We start from the raw sequence: 20,846 nt of genomic DNA, 5'->3' as shown, positions 1-20,846 counted from the left end.
AGCTGCTACACCCTATCAGTTGAAGGAACAAAAGGAAAAAATATATTTACAGAAACTGTTCCTGAGCTGCACTTGCTTGAGGGCACTACTGGAATGCAACTGATGCTATAACTGACTTGAGGTATTGACAGTAGCCAGAGACCAGAATGATTTTTCCTTTTCTCTCATTTTCCAAATTTCTACCAATGTCTCTCATTGACAGAATCAGCTGACAAAGGAGTTTGGGAAAGGTATTTTGCAGGCTCTAGGCCCTGGCCACAGAATGGTGAGTGTAGGAAGAATGAAGACAGCAGAAACTATTCACATAATCCAACTTTCAAGGCTGTTCAGAGGAGGAGAAATGTGTATGTACGCATAAATGAGGACTATTCTGTTTTCTTTATCTTTTTTCCTTTTTGTTGTACTGGGGATTGAAGTCAGGGAGGTTCTATCACTGAGCTATATCCCCAGCCCAAACCCCTGCCCCTTTTGAGACAGGATCTGACTAAGTTGCTGACATTGGCCTTGAATTTGATTTCCTCCTGTCTTAGCTTCCCAAGTTGCTGGGATTATAGTGTGCATCACTCTACCTGGCAAGTTATTCTTATTATACTTTATAGCACATAGTAGCCATTCAGGAGAGGAAAATCTTCAATATCTTTGGTATGGTATTTCCACAGAAAACTTTAATTTGCCATTAAAAGCATCAAAAATTAGCATTTTAAAAATAGAATTTTAGGGTTGGAGTTGTAGCTCAGTGTTAGAGCAGTTCCTAACATGTGCAAGGCCCTGGGTTAGATCCCCAGTATCACACACACAAAAATAATAATTCTTATTATGTTAAATAGAATTTTAATTTGGAATGCCTCACATGTTCATGTGGTATAGAATTCACATTATAAAACAATATACAGTGAAAATGAATTTTCCTTATTCCATTTTTCCATTACTTCGTCTTTTCCATCTGCATCCTCCATACACAAACTGTATGAATACATTAGAAGCAAAAAAAAAAAAAAAATTTAAAGGGTGCATACTGTACAGACTACCCTATGTATTTTTATTCTTTTTTATTATTTTTTTCCCACTTGACTGTATCTTGGAGCTCTTACTCCATCAATACATACCTGAGTTAACAGTATGTGGCATTTCATTTAGATAGGCCACATTTTATTAGCCAGACTCGCAACAGTATTTTCCTATTTAAAAAAGAATGCTGCAGTAAATGTGCTTGCACAAACTCCTGGTGCCCACATGCTAATATGACTGTGGAATAATTTCCTCAAGAGAACTTGTGGGTCAAAGACTGTGTGTATTTGATAGATATCCCGAAACTGCTATCCACTCCCCAGCAATGTTTGACAGTGCCTGTTTTCCCACAGCTTCACCAGCACTGTCTGTTAGCAAATGTTTTCTTTTTGCTAATCTGATAAATAAACACTGGTGTCTTGCTCAATGCAATAAGGTAGCCTGAATTGGATCCTGGGACAGAAAAAGGACACTGTGGTAAACAGGTGAAATCTACAATTGTAGTTAATAACAAAGTGCCCATGTAGATTTCTTAGTTTTCACACATGTACCATGCTACTTGAAATGTCAACATCTGGGGAAACAGCATGAAGGGTATAGGGAACTGTAGTGTCTGCAACTTTTCTACACATCCAAAATTATCCCAAGAAAGCATCTTTTATTTTTAGTTACTTGTTTGCTTGTTTTTGGTACTGGGGATTGAATGCATGGTGCTTTACCACTGAACTACACCTACCCAGTCCTTTTTATTTTTTTATTTTAAGATAGAATTTTGCCAAGATGCTGAGGGTCTCACTAAGTTGCCCTGGTTGGCCTTGAACTTGTATCCTCCTGTCTCAGTCTCCCAAATTGCTGGGATTCTGGGCATATACCATCATGCTAAGCAAGTTTCTCTTTTTTTGCCCCCCCCCCCCCCAAATTTCTTTAAAAAGTGCTGCTTAGTGGGCTAGGGGGTAGCTCAGTGTATAGCACTTACCTAGCATACCCATGTCTCTGTGTTCAATTCCTAGTACTGGTGAAAAAAAAAGGTATCTTGTTATATGTAAATCTTGCATTTTTCTTACTATGAAATGGAACATCATGAGGCTCCTTCTTTTTTAGTTTTATTTTTTCTCTGAGATGGGATCTCGCTATATTGCCCAGGCTGGTCTTGAACTCTTGGGTTCAAGCGGTTTTCCTAGCTCAGCTTCCCACGTGCTATAGGCACGTTCCACTGTGCCTGGAGTAAGGCTGTTTTAAAAAGATGGCCCTGCCTGACATCTGGGGAGTTTGAGGCAGGAGGATTGAGAGTTCAAAGTCAGTGTCAGCAACTTACCAAGGCCCTAAAAAACTCAGTGAGATCCTGTCTCTAAATAAAATTCAAAAAAGGGCTGGGGATGTGGCTCAGTGGTTGAGTGCCCCTGGGTTCAATCCTCAGTACCCTCCCAAACCCCCCTCCAAAAAAAAAAAAAAAAAAAGACCACTAGCCATGCTCATTTACCTAAATGTTACAATTTCTTCACATATTAAAATGTTAACAGTCCTTTTCCAATTCTTTCATCTGATACTATGTTTCTTATTCCCATACATTAAAAGGCAACTTGAATGTTTTCCCCTTCTAGTTGTGCAGTTTCCCTGTACAGGATATTGGTTTTTGTTTGCAAAAGTCACACATAACTATCCAATAAACAATATAGTGATGTATAGAAAAGAGTTAATAATTTCCTGCCCATCTCATGCTGCTGTGATCCTAACATTAACTTCTGATGTATATCCTTCCACACCTTTCCTTATTTCCTTATTCTAGAACACATACACGGTCTGGGAATGTGACTCAGTGTTAAAAGAGTGTTCACCTAGCATGTGTGTTTGATTCCCATTAACACACACATACACAATTAATTAATTAAAAAATAATTAAAAAAAATAGGGGCTGGGGTTGTCACTCAGTGGTAGAGCACTGGCCCAACGTGTGAGGTACTGGGTTCGATCCTCAGCATCACATAGGAATAAATTAAAAAATAAAGGTCCATTAACAACTAAAAAAACAGAATAAAGAAAATAAACACACAGAATTGTATTTATAGAAGTATATATTATATGTTATATACAAGATACATATGGACCTCATTTTTGCTAAATATATATTTAATATATATATTTTATAAACTTACATATAAAATATATATAAATTTATGTATTTATATTTATATATTTTTAGATATATTTGATAAAAATTATATCCATGTGTATTTCTTTTCAACCTCTTGATTTTCACTTAGCATCATATCATGAACATTCCTCTGAGATCAATACAAAAATCTCTATTATATTACTTAATAACTTCATGCCTTTATAATATTTAGGAACTCAGATGATAATATATTCAAACTTATTTTTTAAGTTTAATTTTTAAATTTGACACAGTAATTATACCTATTTATGAAGCACAGTGTGGCATTTCAATTCATGTATGCACTATGTAATTAAAATTTCTTTTTAATGTGGACAGTAGCCACTGCCAATAATGCTATGAAAAAGTTTTGAATTCTTATTATTTGCTGCTTTTGTTTTTATAGGATCCAGTCCTAAAGCAGGACTGCTGGATGACAGTATGCCCATTTAAATTTTAAGAGCTAGTGCTATCATGACCTTGCATATAGAAAATTATAAGGAATCTACTAGAAAATCTATTAAAACTAATAATCAAGTTTAGCAGGGTTGCAGAGTAAGAAATTAATACACAAAAATTATTTCTGTGTATTCCTATAGTCAGTCAAAAATGGAAATTAAAAAAACAATTCCATTTATAGTAATATAAAAAATATGTAGGGTTAACAAAAGAGGTACAAAATTAACTCTGAAAACCATAAAGTATTGTTGAAAACAATTAAAGATCTAAATAAGTGTAAAAGTGTCCTATGTTTGTGGATTGTAAGACCTAATATTGTTAATTTGGCAATTCCCTGTGTTAGATTGTTGTGACTGCCATAACAAAGTATCACAGACTGGGTGGCCTAAACAACAGGAAACTATTTTCTCACGGTTCTGGAGGCTGGAAGTCCTGGTTTCTGGCAGTGCTGGTTGATGTTTCTTCTCCTCTTTTTCCTACTCCTTTTCCTTTCCTCCTCTTTTCCTCTTTTGTGTTGGTGATTGAACCCAGGGTGTGTTACAACTGAACTATGTCCTGGTCCTTTTTATTTTTTATTTTGAGGCAGAGTCTCTCTGAGTTGCATAGGCTGGCCTCGAACGTTGGATCCTCCTGCCTCAGTCTCCTGAGTTGCTGGGATTACAGGTGTGCACCACTGTGTACAACAGGGCTGGTTTCTGGTTTCTTCTAAGCCTCTTTGGCTTGTAGATGGTCATCTTTCCCCATATCTTCATATGGTCAATGCCCTGTGTAGGTCTATGCCCAAATTTTCTATTTTTATAGAATACCAGTTATACTAGATTATAGTCCATCATCTCGACCTCATTTTTAAAATACCTTTTTAAAATTTTTATATGGTGCTGGAGGATCAAATCCAGTGCCTCATACCTGCTAGGCAATCCCCCCATCACTGAGCTACAACCCCAGCCCACCTCATGACCTCATTTTAATTTAATTTCCTCTTTAAAACCCCTATCTCCAAATATAGTTACATTCTAAGGTAGTGGATATTAGTATAGTGACATGAATTTGGGGTGGACAACCTATGCTATGGATAATGCTCCTAAGGATCCACATGTTAAAAGCTCAGTCCCCAGAGTGATGCTATTGAGAGATGGTGGAACCCCTGGGAAGTGGCGTCTTCTGGGAGGTCTTTAGATAGTTGGAGGTGTGCTCCTGAAAGGGACTGTGGGGCCCAATCTTGTTCTGTCTCTTTGCTTCTGACTGAGATGTGATTGTTTACTTTGTTCACCAGGATATTCTGCACTCACCAGAGACCCAAACCAATGGAATCATCTGGTCTTGGACTTGAAACTTGGCAACCATAAACAAAATCTCATTACCTCATCAGGAATCTGTGTCAGTCATTTTGTTGTCTGACTAATATAACCCTTACATAGCAAGTGGGATAAGAGATGCCATAGCCTCTGAATATGATTGGATGATGTGTGTGGCAGAGAATCGAGTCCCAGCCATCATTCCTTCACCTCAAGCCCTCCTGTCATTCTGCTGCCATTGCCACCTGTGCATCAGAAGCCCCCTCTGGGCTGGCTCTGCCCCACTCTCATGCATGTGGCCCTTACCTGGCAGGCACATTTGAAGCTTGGTCTTATGCATCATGTTATGGCAGTAACCAAGACCAGAAGCAGTGACAAATGGTGTGGATTTCATAGAGTTTCCACAGAAAGATAGATGAGGATGGTGACATGCACACTGAACTTTTCCTCTAGCATCCCAGGCCCTGTGACTGTGCTGCAGCTCTTGCTCACCCTTTCCACTTCCTCTGGCTGTCACCCCTCTTACGGCCTCCATTACCAATCTTTTTCCAGACACAGGACTCTCTTCTTCCCTGGCACTGCTGTGGTGGTTTAAAAGCATGTGTATAACTCCTCCACACTTCTTCCATCAAGAGGGGCTGGTGGTGATTCAGGAGACTGAGGCATGAGGATGACCTCAGCAACTTAGTGAGACCCTGTCTAAAAATAAGAAATAAAAAAAGACTGGGGATGTAACTCAGTGGTAAAGCACTCCTGGGTTCAATCCCCAGTACCCCCCCAAATGTGCCTGTGCCCCCTCCCATTGAATTTGAGTGGGTTTGTGACTGCTTCAGTCAATAGAATAAGAGGAAGTGGCATTGTGTTACTTTGGCTCACAAAAAGTATTTTTCCCTTTGAACTCATACCTGGAATCACCCCCAAAGAAGGGGCATGGGAGTTCCTAGGAGGGAGTGCTCCAGACTCTCTCAAGATGGAACCAGTTGGGATTTCAAGGAAAGAAGCACCAGGTCAAGGTAATCATCCAAAACATTTATTAGGAGAAATCACAGAGTGGGCTGTAGTGTGTCCTCATGATGGACAGTGAGAGAAGGATGTTTTTCTACTTAGATATTTCTACAGCTAGAGTCAGGGGATGGGATGAGAGTGTGTGTGGTGTGTGTGGTGTGTGGTGTGTGTGTGTGTGTGTGTGTGTGTGTGTGTGTGTGTTTTGAGGCAGTATCTTGCTATATTGCCCAGGCTACTTGAACTTGTGATCCTCCTACCTCTTGCCTCCTGCCTCCTCCCAAGTAGCTGGAATTACAGGTATGTGCCACTGAGGGTTTAAGAAATTTGGACTCAGGGCTGGGGTAGTTTCTTTTGGATAAAAACCCAAACACATTTTACTGAGAACATTTAAAGCCCTGGCTGGGGTTCAATCCTGCTGGAAAATTCCTGTAGTTGGCTGGGCACAGAGTAGTCAAAGCACTGTCATTTTTAGTCAGGACACAAGGTTGGGGGCAGGCTCGGGGACCCGTCAAAAGGTTATACAAGTTCTGTCCTCATCACTGGAGCTCTCTGTGCTGCCATGGAAGAAACCTGGCTATCCAGAGGCTGCCATGCTGTGAGGAAGCCCAAGCCACATGGAGAGACCATGTGTAGTTGGCAGTTACAACTGAGCCTCAGATATGTAGGGGCAGAGACACGGCTGCCCCACTATGCCCTCTCTGGTTTCCTGACCCACGGAATCCACAAGTAGAATAAAATCACTGTGTGATGTTCCTGTGTTTGGAGGTGGCTTGTCACATAGCTGAACAATCCCTGTCTGAAATATTTAGGATGCAGACAGTGAATGCAGACATTGTTCTCTTGGTGAGATGGAGGTCCTGGGCCCAGCTGCACAGAAGTGCAGTTGTCTGTTGAGATTGCATCAGGCACCTGTCCCTCCAGGATGTCCTGGAGTCTGGGTCTGTCCCACTCCATCACCAGCTCTACCATGAACATGGGAAAGGCCCTGAAGTGCATGCCTGAGCAACACTCTCAGGAATATTTGGCACACCCTGTGACCAAAAGGACATGAATGAGACTCTCCAGTTTTAGAGCTTGGATTTGGGAAAAGCACAGATTGCCTGTTTTTCATCTGAGTGTGCTCCTGGGATAAGGGTGATACCAGTTCACCTGCCAGATGAGCTTGGAGGTTCATGTACAATGTATTACTTGTCATGAAAGTTTTACAGAGCGCCTGCAAAAATCCTGGAGATAGACAAGTAAATGGACAGTGGCCTTGCCCCAGGCACACTTTACTTTGCCAGTCCCTCATTCAAGACGGGGCAAACAGAGCAGGGGAGACCAGCTGTCTTGGTTTGCTTAGGACTGGGTGGGAGGTTCCTAGGAAACAGGAATTTCAGCTTTAATATTGGGAGAGTTAGAAAACAGGCAAATCAGTCATGCAAGGGTGTGGTAAGGCAAAGATGGTTTGATAATCACAGTGCCTTGCTTTTGAGAGCTCACTTTACAGCTGTGTTACCCTCATGACAAACCAGTGAGGTAGGAAAGATATCTAGCAGTATTTTGATATCATAAACTAGGAAACCCAAACTGTTTAAAGCACCTGCCTGTACTTGTGCAGAACTCTATGGTGGCTGTGTGGTGACCACCACGTCTCCTGCTGTCCCTACGGAGACACACACCCCATCGTTGTCCAGCCTATCCACAGGCGAACATTTCCTGACCAGATGACAGTAGTTGCATTAGTAGCAGTGTTGTTCAAAACTGATCATAGAAAGCTTCCATGCATCCATCCTTCTGGTTCACCAGAAGGGTATGTGCACCAGAATGGATCAATGGCAGCCCCAGCAGGCCAGTCAACCCCCCTTGAGGAACCAATATCTGAGTAAAATGGGCAGTTGTGAATCAGATATTTACAGGCAAGCTCTAAGCAGATGAGGTGATGTAACTGGAAGTATTAGGATTGGGTGGGGGCAGGGATTGCTGTAGGGAAGGCTGCTCTGAAGAGCTCATCAGCTCAGGCTGTCATAACAGAACAGCATAGACAAGGGGCTGAAGCAACACACACTTATTTCTTACAGCTCCCCACCATTCTGACCCATTTAACATTAACTATCTCCTAAAAGCCCTGTCATTAATTACAACCACATTCTGAGGTACTGGGGGTTAAGGCTTATTATAGCTTGGACATGGTTTGAGTGTGTCCCCCACAGTTTCATTTGTTGGAAACTGGGTCCTCAGTGTGAAGACATGGGAGGTGATGGAGCCCTTAAGAAGCGGGGCCTAGTGGGAGGTAATTAGATCATCAGGGTCATGACCTCAGAAAGGATTGATGGAGTTGCAATTCTCATGGACCCGTTAGTTCTTGAGAGAGAGGTTTATATAAAAGAGTCAGATTTGCTGGGCACAGTGGTGCACACCTGTAATCTCAGCTACTCAGGGGGCTGAAGCAGGTGGATTGCAAGTTCAAGGTCAACTTTGGCAACTTAGTGAGATCCTATCTCAAAATAAAAAATAAAAATCCTGGGAATGTAGCTCAGTATAGAGCTCCTCTGGGTTCAATTCCCAGTACAAAAAAAAAAAAAAAAAAAAAAAAAAAAAAAGAACAAGGGGGATTGCATGGACTTTGAGCCTCCAAAACTGTGAGCTGTGAGCTAATAAATCTCTTCTCTTTAAAAAGTACTCAGCTTCAGGTATTTTGTTATAGCAATAGAAAACAAACTAATACAGGATTTTTATATAAATCTTGGGGTGGGCACAATTTAGCCCATTGTGTCCTCTTTTCAGTTTGTACTGGGGCTTCATGAAAGAAGCTGGCAGACTGAAAAGTTAGAGATCAGAGGTTGATTTTGGACAAGGACTCTATGGGGGAAGACATTGCTTTATATTCCCAGGCTGGTGTGCAATAGGCTGGAAGATAGCTGCTCTTGAAAGGGTCTGAAGGGGAGAGGCTGCTGGGGCAGCTGAGGCTAGGACATACAGAGGGCTAGGCCTGCACTGGGTGCATCCCCTTACTCTGGGTAGAAGTAGATGGAAGCTATTTTAATTTTTATTTCTTCTTCTGGTGTTTTTTTTTTTTTTTTTTTTTTTTTTTTTAGTACTGGGAATTGAACCCAAGGTCTTGCACATGCCCGGCAAGCACTATACCACTAAGCTATTCCCCCAACCCCGAGGTAGAAGTTATTTTCAATCCTGAACTACCCTATGGGGTGCATGGAGAGACAAAAGACCCCACCAGGAGAATGGACCACCAGATTCCTAGGAGTTGAAAGAGGAACCACAGGACGTGGAATCTGAAGGGCCCAGCAGCAAGGGCTGAGTAGCAATACAGAGGCAGCCATAATAAACATGTTCAGACAGGTCCCCTGTGTACCTGCCTTGACAGCACCACTGGTGACATCTCCAAGAGGTGGAACAATCCAAGAGTCCATCGATGGATGAATACATAAACAAACACAGTGCAGGCACATTCAGCCATAGAAAGGAATGGAGTTCTGCTCCATGCTACAATGTGGATGAACCTGGAGAATATTATTTATGCAAGTTAAAACCACACTGAGATCTCACTCCAGTGGGAATGGCAATTATTAAGAATACAAGTAACAATAAACATTGGTGAGGATACGGGGAAAAGGGCACACTCATACATTGCTGGTGGGAATGCAAATTAGTGTAGCCACTCTGCAAAGCGGTATGGAGGTTCCTCAAAAAACTAGGAATGAACCACCATATGGCCCAGTTATCCTACTGCTCAGTATATGCCCAAAGGATTTAAAATCAGCATACTACAGTGATGCAGCCACATCAATGTTTACAGCAGCACAATTCACAATAGCTAAGCTATGGAGCAAACCTAGGTGCCTTTCAACAGGTGAATGGATAAAGAAAATGTGGTGTGTGTGTGTATATATATATATATAATATTACTCAGCCATAAAGAAGAATGACTTTATGGCATTTGCCAGTAAATGAATGGATCTGGAGACTATCATCCAAATGAAATAAGCCAGTCCCCAAAAGTCAAAGGTCAAATGCTTTCTCTGATATGTGGAAGCTAATCCACAATAAGGGAGCAGGGAGAAAAGATGATCAGTGGATTAGACAAAGGGAAATGAAGGGAAGGGAAGGGGGATGGGAAAGACAGTGGAATGAATCTGACCCAACTTTCCTATGTATATAAATGAATATACCACAGTGAATCTCACCATTATGTACATCCAAAAGACACTAATTAAAAAAAAATAAGTAAATAGTGGAAAGATCAGTTATGTGCAGGGAAGGGGACAATGTGTGGGAGGAAGGGAGGGCAAGGGGAAATCCTGGGGATGGAATTAGAACAAATTATAATACATGCTTTTATAATCATGTCATAGTATATTCTACGGTATATGTAAAAACAATCAATAAAAGTTACTAATTTTATGTTATGTGAATTTCACCTAAATTTTTGAAAAAAAGTAACCATATGTGCATTGAAATGTCACACTGTATGTTCAGCTCAAAGAGGCCTTGGGATCACAAATATGTACATTTACCATGTGTTAATTAAAAGTAAACATTTAAATACATAAATAAGAAATAAGTCAAAAGTGACCTTGAAAGCAAATCCAGCCATGAACCTCTGCCTTGGTCAAGAGAACCATCTTGGGGTCCCCTGGGTGTCACTTACCTGGACTCTCTAGCAGCTTGCTGCAGTCCCAATATCTGGTTGGGGAAGATCAATGAGTGGTTCCTCATTCACTCATTCATTTTGACCAACCACATACTGGGTGTCTGACTACGAGCAGGGCACAGAAAGAAAGAGGGGCCCATCTCAGGAATTCCCACGTCCTGACCAGCCCTGAGGGTAAAGGTGCCATTTGACCCATATACGTCCTTTCAGATTTTCCTGTAGCTATATTTAAAAGACTAAAAAGAGACAGGTGAGGTTAATTCTAATGATACTATCATCTCTTACTATCCAAGAGATTCCAGGATTCCCTGCAGATACCAAAATCCAAGAATGCTCAAATTGCTTTTCTAAGAATTTCAATTTTTTTGTATTTATTTAATTAATTTATTTATGGCACTGGGATTGAAACTCAGGGGTGCTTAACCACTAAGCCATATCCCCAGCCCTTTTTATATTTTATCTTGAGACAGGGTTTCACTAGGATGCTTAGGCCCTTGCTAAGTTGTTGAGGCTGGCCTCAAACTTGTGATCCTCCTTCCTGCCTCATCTCCCAAGTTGTTGGGATTACAGGTGTGTACCTGGCTCAAGTCCTTTATATAAAATAGTGTAGCATTTACATATGACCTACACACATCCTCCTGTATACTTCAAAGCATCTCTAGATTACTTTTGATATCTAACAAAATGTGAGGCTATATAAATAGTTGTTATGCTATTTTGTTTGGGGAGTAATAAGAAAAAAGTACATGTTCAGGTGCCAATTTAAAAAAAAATATTTCTGATCTGTTGTTGGTTGGATCCATGATGTATAACTTGTAGATATGAAGGGCTAACTGTATATTTATTTTTACCAACATATTCAAAAAATTATCACTTCAACATGTAATCAAGTTAGAATTTATGGATGAAACATTTTACAATCTTTTTTTTTCAAACTGAGTCTTCAAAATCTGGGGTATAATAATTTTACAACTGGAGACATCTTACAGTTCCTGAAACCTGCAGACTTCTGGACATTTCTCTCAAATCTCTTTAGAGAGAAATTTACAGCTGTATCTTATCTGATTTCATTTGGAGTTGGAGATGGGAAAAAATGCCTGCAACCAAAGAGGAGTTGGAGGAGAGGGAGGTTAGGTCTCATGTCCCTCTGTATCCATTTCTACTGGGAAAGACCTGGGAAGGAAGGAAAGAAGGAGGATGAGTTGGGGAAAGAGAGAGACAAGAAAGATGCTCGGGGAGGGATAACCAGGAAGGAGGAGTGTCGAAGATGCTCTGTGGGGGTCCAGGCTCAATGGTGGCAAGTATGTTTTCATTTCTTGTGACTGATGTAATAAATGGAGCAGCTTAAAACTGCAGATATTTTTTTCAGAAGCCTGAAATCAGGGTGCTGGTGGGGCCCCACTCCCTTGGGAGGCTCTGAGACAGCTTCCCCCGCCCCCCGCCCCCGCCCTGCTTTCATGGCTGCAGGCCTTCCTTGGCTACAGCTGTTCCTCCATTTGTACTTGGTCCCTTCTCTGTGTGTGTCTGCTCCCGCTGACCCCTCTAGTGAGGATGCTTGATGCTGGATTTGGGGCTCACCTGGATAATCCAGGATGTTCTCCTGTCAAGATCCTTAACTGCATCTACAAAGACCCCTTTCCCAAATCAGGTGGCATTCACAGGTCCTAGGGGTTGGGAGGGACATTTGAGGGTCACCATGGCATTTGCCTGATTTTCATCTGTGTGACAAAGTACTTGAAATAAATCAAGTTAAAAGAGGAAAGGGTTATTTTTCCACCTCCTTTCAGTCCAAGGTCATTTGGTAGTACCTCATGGCAGACGTGGGGCAGAAGAGGCCCATTTACATCAGGTTGGCCAGGAAGCAAAGAGAGAGAGAGAAAAGGGGCAGGTGTCCCAATGTCCCCTCAAGGCCACACCCCCAGTGATCTAAACTCCTCCCACAGGTCCCATCTCTTAAAGCTTCCCCCACCTCTCAGTCGGATTATAGGCTGGGGACCAAGACTTCAAAACACGAGTCTTTAGAGAATTTAAGATCCAAACCGTAAGAACCATTCAGCCCCCTAGGAAGTGACAAGGGAATCGGTCAAAAAAATCACAATTCAGGGAAGACCCTGTCGTCATCAACACTGTCCCCCATCCCCATGGAGGCTTTCAGGCAGGTGACTCTGAGCAAGGAGTCCCAATGTAGCGACTGGTAGTTTCCAGGCTTGGCCTGCTGGGATCAGGTAAGGTGTGGAGGCTGCAGGAGCCACGCAAATCTTCCAGATGTCCAGTGGATCCTGTCTCCCTCACGTCAGCCTCTCTTTCTATCTTTTTAAAGTTTAAGCCACTGCTTTAGTCAGCTTTTTTGTCACTGTGACCAAAAGATCTGACAAGAGCAGTGGAGAGGAGGAATATTTTATTTCGGCTCATGGTTTCAGAGGTCTCAGTCCATATGTGGCCAACTCCATAGCTCTGGGTTCAAGGTGAGGCAGAACCACAGCAGAAAGGCGTGGAGGAGGAAAGCAGCTCAGGACATGGCAACAAGGAAGCAGAGAGCTCCGCTCACCAGGGACAACATGTAAACCCCCAAATCATGCCCCCAGTGACCCGTCTCCTTCAGCCACGCCTTACCTGCCTACCATTACAGCCCAGCTAATCTGTCAATGAATTAGTCCACTGATTAGGTCACACGTCCCATAATCTATCATTTCACCTTGAAACCTCTGCATTGTCTCGCACACCAACTTTTTGGTGATGCCTCATAGCTAAACCAAAACAGTCACATTTGATAGAAGAGGGAAATTTACCACCTCTACCAGCTCCTATCTGGGAAGTCCTTTCAGACCCAGGCTACCCGATCCTAGCACTGTGGAAGTTTCCCTAACTGCTCAAGTTGGCCGAGTCTCAGAAGCATGCTGATATTGTGCATTTCCAAACCAATTCCACAGCAGCCTGAGTTGGGGGCCACAGCCTGGGCTTTGGCCATCGCTGTCACCTTAAGTGTGCATATCTGGGAGGAGGTAGCGTGGCCTCTGTGCTCTGCTGGCTCTGTGCCTGGCTTTCTTCCTGCTCTTCCAATAACTTCCGGGTCTATTACATGTGTGTTCAGGGTGGTGTGTGCCAAGAGTCCTGAAGTCCAGGGAGGCCAACCCAATGTTGCTCTCTACAGAAGAGGTCATTATTCATCCATTAAGTGTCCCCCCCCATCCCAGAAAACTCTCTTGTTTATTCTTTCTGAAATGTTCCCAGTGATGTCTGACTTGGGTGCGCCTCCTGTGGGTTTGCACCCATTCTGGGACCAGATGAGACAGGGAAGTGTGTGTTGGGGAGGGGGAGCACATTTGGGAAACGCAGAACTGGGCCTTCTCTCTGGTGCCCTTTAGCTGCTGGGATCAAGATGAATTCAGGAAGGACGTGATCTGGCATATTTAACAGCGTTTCATCTTTGGTGCTGGGGATTGAACCCAGGTGTGCTTTGCCACTGAACGACATCATCAGTTCTTTTTATTTTTTATTTTGAGACAGGGTCTCATTAAATTACTCAGATCAGTCTCAAACTTGTGATCCTCCTGCCTCAGCCTCTGAGTTGACCATCGTGCCCCACTTGGTCAATTTTTGAATTAAAATAAGCATCGTTTTCTCCATTCTTTCACTCAATGGTCTTTCTTTCAGCCCAAACTCATGTGGTAGGTCTGTTTGTGCAGGCAATTCTGAGAGCAATGCATGTGTAGAACTGTGGGCATCTGTGAGCAGCCTGGCCCCCACCCTCCTGGCTGAGCATCCCCCACTGTCACACATCCTCAGCTCCCGTTCTCTCTGCTTCCCATCCTCGTTCCCCAGCAGTGCTTTGCTCCTGTGGAAAGCACAAATGGTTCTGTTTTCTAGGCTTATATAGAAGTGCTGCCACTGTGCTACTGCAGAGGCACTAGCACACAGTCTTGGGAGTGGAGTGGTTACCCTGGTTATTGTCCAAACCACAGCAGGATCAGCCCGATAGGATCATTTTTGTTTTGTTTTTTGTTTATTTGTTTATTTTATTTTCTTATTTATTTTTTTGTACTGGGGATTGAACCCAGAGGTGCTTTACCACTGAGCTTCAGTCCCAATGCTTTTTTACTTTGAAACAAGGTCTCCCCACTAAGTTGCTGAGGCTGCCCTTGAATTCACGATCCTCCTGCCTTAGCCTCCCGTGTCCCTGGGATTACAGGCATGTGTCAACATGCTCAGCCAACAGGACCATTTCTGGAAGGTGGACTGTCCACATTAAACACACTGCCATCGGAAGTGTAAGGCTCTGGTCAGCTGCATGAATCACCTGGCCCAAGGCTGGCCCAGGCATCTCTGTTCTTGGGGCTCCAGACCCAGAAAATACTGTCTCTTGGCTTTTAGGATGAGCACTGAACAGGAAGTAGGTAGTTTGGACTCTGGCCCCAGTGATAGCACAAGCATTCAGTGGCCCTGAGACAGCCACTCCTGTACCTGTCTTGTACCTTTTCTTTCTGTTCAGAAATGAAAGGAGACCTAGAACTCTGACAGATCCTTAGTTCACTCTTAAGTTTTTTTTTTTTTTTTTCTTTGATGCTGGGGATGAACCCAGGGCTTCATACATGCTAGCAAGTGCTCTACCACTGAGCTGCCTCCACCACCCTTAGTGTCTTGAGTGGACTCACTCTTTGAACACTGAGTTTCATTTCAAGGGGAAGTTCAGACAATCCAAACGGAATGTCAACACGAAGATAAACACAGTGGAAACCACACAGTTGATTAAATTCTAGTTCTGTACGATTGCCCCCTAATCCGCAGTGGCCGGCCCTGAAATGCTGTGGCATTGCAGGCATGCTGGCCTGCAGTGAGCCCTGCTCTGCCCTCAGAGGGAGGCCCTTCCCCCCAGGTGAGGGCTGCCACTGCACCCTGGGCTGTGCTGGAGATTTTCTGACCAGCAGCTCACCTGTGGGAAATACCGCCCACATTGTGAGCACCAGCACTCAGTGGTGGTGAATTTTCCTCTCTCCCCGTTCAGGAGGCAAAATGCAGGCTCTGGGTTTGGATGCCTGGAACCTGCAGAGGATTTGGCTGCTGTTCATGATTACCTGGGATCCTCACTGAGAGCGTCCAAGGAGGCCCTGGGTACACTGAAAAATGTCCAGGCCTTGAGAAGGGAGACCTGGGTCTGAGTCTTGGCTCTGGCACCAGCCAGATAGGGGACTCTATTAGTTATACATTCAAAAAATATTTACTGGGACTGTGGATGAAGCTTAGTGATAGAACACTTAGCTAGCATGTGTGAAGCCCTGGGTTAATTCCTAGCACCACAGGGGGAAATATACTAAGCACTTCCTGTGTGCCCAGGCTGGGATTTTAGCAATGAACAAGCTGACTGTAGCTCTGCCCTAGTGGGGCTTTCAGAGCAGTGACAGGAAATAGTCAACAAGCAACAAAATTCCAAGAAATTATATGGAGTTCAGGTCTGGGAAGGCATGGACTATGGATGTGATACCTGGAAGTTCAGCGGTCATTTTGTGACCATGAGTCAATAATCATGAGGTCAAAAATAAAATAGTAAGGATGATGCTGAGGGAAGATGAAAAGAGCCTGTGCCTTTGGTGATATCATTGCTCCCCTGCAAAGCCCTTGACCACAATCCTCCAGGCTTTGTGATTTAAGCAATAAATGAAATGCCACTGTAAGTTGGAGTTTCCTAGAGCTGAGCACATGTCTAACTAATGTAGACCTAAGTGACAAGGAAGATCGAATATGAGGATATCTAGAAGAGGAACATTTCAAGCAGATGGAACCGTAGGAACAAGATTGAATGATTCGGAGAACAGAACAAAGTCAGAACAGCTGTGGTGTGATCACCTGCATGAACAGGGCCAGCCAGAGAGCACAGAGGCCCTCAGTTTTGTGCTTAGTGCGGGGGCGGGGGAGGGCCCTGGGGAGTTCTGAGCGGGAGAGAGGCACCTTCTGATTGAGGTTTTAGAGAACCCTTCCTGGCAGCCGTGTGGAGCACAGCCAACAGAACTGTGGCAGCCCAGAGTCAGGTGAAGGAGGTGACTCTAGCCTGGATTGGCAGGAACAGAGTTGGGGGGCCAGGTGGAAACACTCCATGCATCTTCACACACTGTTCTGCACAGACAGACCTGTGTTTTGAATCCCACCCTGCCACTTGTCAGCTGTGTGACCCTGAGACAACTTAAACATCTCTCACTAACCCATTTCTCTCTTCTTCTTGACCCAGTTGCAGTCCAGGACATTTTCTCTCACCTGGCATCTGCCGTGGCTTCCCAACCAGCCTTCCCACCCCTGTGTTTTCTCCACACTCAGCCACAAGCATGATTGTGCCACTTCCCTGCTTAAAACCCTTCAGCAGTAAGGCCTGGCCATGGCCTACGGACTCAGGATATTGGTTGCTGCTGGAACAAATAGGCTGAAAATCTTTCACAGGTTGGAAGCGCTATGGTTTGACTCTTCCTTGCTAGCTGTCCAGGGCCGGTGTCTCTTGCCTGCCTCCACACAGTGATTCAGGGACCCAGGCCCCACCAACCTCAGGCCTCCACCACTCCCCTTTTGAATCCAGCCTGAGGAGGGGAAAGAGACATCAGGGAGCTGGGCACACTCCCTCTTAAAGGTCTCAGTTCATGTCGGTTCAGAGTTAACTACAGAACCTAGGAAACCTAGGAATCTAGGAAATAGTGTCCGGGAAGGATGGGAAATGGATTTGTATTTTTAAATTCTTGTTATTTTTCATGACACCAGAAATTGAACCCAGGGATGCTCTGACCTACATTCCTGGCCCTTTCCACTTTTTATTTTAAATTTTGGTTTTTTTTTTTTTAAAATGTTTTTTTAGTTGTCAATGGACCTTTATTTTATTTATTTATATGCAGTGCTGAGAATTGAACCCAGTGCCTCACACATGCTAGGCAAGCACTCTACAACTGAGCCACAACTCCAGCCCCATCACTTTTTATTTTGAGACAGGGTCTCCCTAAGTTGTCCAGGCTAGCCTAAACTTGTGATCCTCCTGCCTCAGCCTCCCAAGTGACTGGGATTACAGGTACCTGTAGGAAATGGATTTTTAGTGCAACATGGTGTCTCTACAATAGTCCGTCCTGGAGGCAGAGTACAAGGGTGCTTTTTCTCCTACCCACTAACTTCACAGGGGTGAAGCCCCAAACCCTGCCCGCTTTCTGCCTGAGGTGTGATGTTATCTCTTGGAGATGCAAGTTTTTCACCAGCATCATCCTATGATCTCTAAGTAAGATCAATTTATTGCGATTGAAAACACAATAGGTGGAGCAGGGACAGGATAAACACGACCAGAGCTCTTATTAAAACATGAAAGAATGGGAGACACACAGCAGTCCCAGGCCCCAGCAGTGATACCATCCCGAGAAGCAGACATGGCCAAGACCTCTGCCCAAACTATGGGGGTTTCCTGGTTTGGACCCCAGCCCTGACTGGGGGTCCCCCTTCAGTTTTCCTCATGGTCAAACCTGAGGAGGGCCACACATTTCTGCAATTCTTTCCCTGCCCAGATAGGCATGGGGTCAAGGCTCGTGACTTTGGCAATACAACCTGCTCCAGAATTTAGGCAGTTTTCCTTTGAGTAAGTTCCATGTGGTCACACCCAGGGTTCTTTCCTAACGTGGATACCTGGCAGCTTTGTTTCTTGGTTCTTCATCCTCATGTCTCTGACTGTCTCAACTGATTGACACTTACCTCAAAGATACCTCAACAGTCGTTAGCATGGCAAGACAATGTCCTCCATTTGACCCTTGCTGCTGGGCGAACGCTTGTTTGAAGAATTCCCAAATTTTATTTATTTGAATTTTGCTACAGTTGGATCTTCAGCACTCCTTGGAGGCCCTTGGGTTAAAATGTTGCTCCCTGGGGTGGTGCTATTGAGAGGTGGCGGAACTGATACCAAATTTGAATCCTTGGATCAGAATTGCAGAAGTGAACCCTGAACCCAGAAAGAATTTAAGCACAGGCAAAGCTTTACCGGGACTTCTGCTCCAGCCAGAAGAGCCAGCGTGTTGCGGGGAGGAACCCCAGGTCGACACCAGTGAACGGCAGGGAAAGAGCCTTTTTTGGCATCTAGAAGAGAGGTGGGACTGAGTCTCTTGACGCCATGGTGTGAAGGGTGGGATTCTAGGCGCAGCTGGGCTCTTCCTTGACTTCTTCCAGCTTTTCCTGTCTCATTCCCATCCTAGGTCTCTGCCTGGGGCTGTGCATCTTACTATGCTAATAAGGTGATAGTCACTGTAGGTCACCTCAGTGACTATTCTATGTACCTGCTTGCTACTCACCACCTGGAATTTGCCCTTATCAATCTGGGAAAATTGCTGACATTGTTATTTTCCAAATAGTGCAGGTCCTGCTTTGTCTGGCTGGAGCTGGCATTTTAGCTGACTACTGAAAAGGCTAAACTGACTTTCCTAGTCTCCCGTCTCCTGGCAAGTAATCTCACTCCCATCACCCTGAAGACTAGTTTGCCTTTGAATTCCTAACTTTCTGGTGTGACTACTAACCCCGTAAGACGGAGGGCAGGCTGGGTGCCCGTAATCTCAGCTACTTATGGGCAGGTGCATGCCCATAATCTCAGCTACTAAGGAGCCTGAGGCAGGAGGATAGCAAGTTCGAGGCCAGCCTGGATAACTGTGTGACACCCCATCTCAAAAAATAAAGGCTGGGGGTGCAGCTAAGAGGTAGAGCTCCCGTGGGTTCAATTCCTAGTATCACAAACCAAAACCAAGAAAAAACCCTGAGAGCTAGCTTGGTTGTCTTATTTCCCCTGAGAGGTTTTATCCCTTAGCTTTAAGAGGGTCCTTTTTTCCCTGGTGGTCCCTATGTCAGAATCTTTATGACCCAGTGGGAGGTCTTTAGGTCACTGGGGGAATGCTCTTGAAGGGGCTATTGGGACCCTAGCCTCTTCTTCTTTTGCTTTGTGGCCATAAGGTGAATGCTTTGGTTCCACTAAGTGTTCCGCATCATTTCCATCTGGCACCTCTCAATCCATGGGTCTGCCTGGCCATAGCTGGCATCTCTAAAACCATGAGCCAAAAGAAACCTTTTCTCTTAAGAAATATTTTTGTAGGTGTACATGGACACAGTACCTTTATTTATTTTTATGTGGTGCTGAGGATTGAACCCAGTGCCTCGCACATGCTAGGTAAGTGCTCTGCCACTGAGCCACAACCCCTGCCCACCCTTTTCTAAGTTAATTATCTCACACATTTTCATAGAGACAGAAAGCTGACTAACAGCAAGTTCATGAGCAGCTCATTTTTTCAACACTGCAAGGCCTCAAACTGTTTCCATCCCTCTTTCTTCTGTTCGTACATTGCATCTTAGCGGAGTTCATCTCTTCATTGTAATACCTTGCTTCAAGCCAAAAGAACAATCAACATATATTGATATGCTAGCTCATCTGAGTACTTTTCACTAGAGTTACAGGCTTAGTACACCTGATCTATCCTCTGAGTTGTTGCAGGCTACAATTTTTAACAAACATTTTGCTCCTGAAGATCATGAGTCACCAACTCTCCATTCTGCCATGTCTGTTTCCATGTTTCCTACTGTCTGACCACTAAGCCAATGCTACTTATCGTAGGGTTTTTTAAATTTTTCTTTTTCTCTTTCTTTTTTCTTGGTGCTGGGGATCGAGTGCAGCAGTGCTTAACCACTGAGCCACACCCCAATCCTTTTTATTTTTTATTTTAAGACAGTGTCTCACTAAGTTGCACAGGACCTTGCTAAGGGGCTGAGGCTGGCCTCAGACTTGTGATTCTCCTGCTTCAGCCTCCCTAGCTGCTGGAATAACAGGCATGTGTCCCCATGCTTTGCAGAGTGGTTTAAACACATACAGAAGTATTTCTCATGTAACGAGCAGTAAGAGTTCGATATTGGCAAGTGGTTTTTCTCTAGGTGACGATTCAGGGCCTTGTGGATTATAGCTAGTGGATTTACCCTCCCCAAGGACTTGTCAAACTCTAGTCAGTGGAATGAGAGAGAAAGCCTAGAGAGAGCCCACCATGTCCACACACCAGCCCTTGGTCAGAACCTGCTGCCAGACTGGCCGGGAAGTGCAGCTGTGTTCTGAGAGTGGAAACAGATGGGAAGGCTAACCACCTCCACCACACCTGCCAAGGCCTCCACCCTCAGGCCCACCCACCTCTCCAGTCTCCTTGCTGGACCCTCCCGTTCTAGCCTCACTCAGCTTCATCCAGTTCTCAAAGATGCTGAGACGATCTCACATCTCAGCTTTTTCTCAGGATGCCAAGTTTGCCAA

Source organism: Sciurus vulgaris (assembly GCF_902686455.1).
Source record: "Sciurus vulgaris genome assembly, chromosome: 3".
Lineage (NCBI taxonomy): Eukaryota > Metazoa > Chordata > Mammalia > Rodentia > Sciuridae > Sciurus > Sciurus vulgaris.
The sequence above is the reverse complement of the archived record's forward strand: the minus strand, read 5'-3'. Positions refer to the sequence as shown.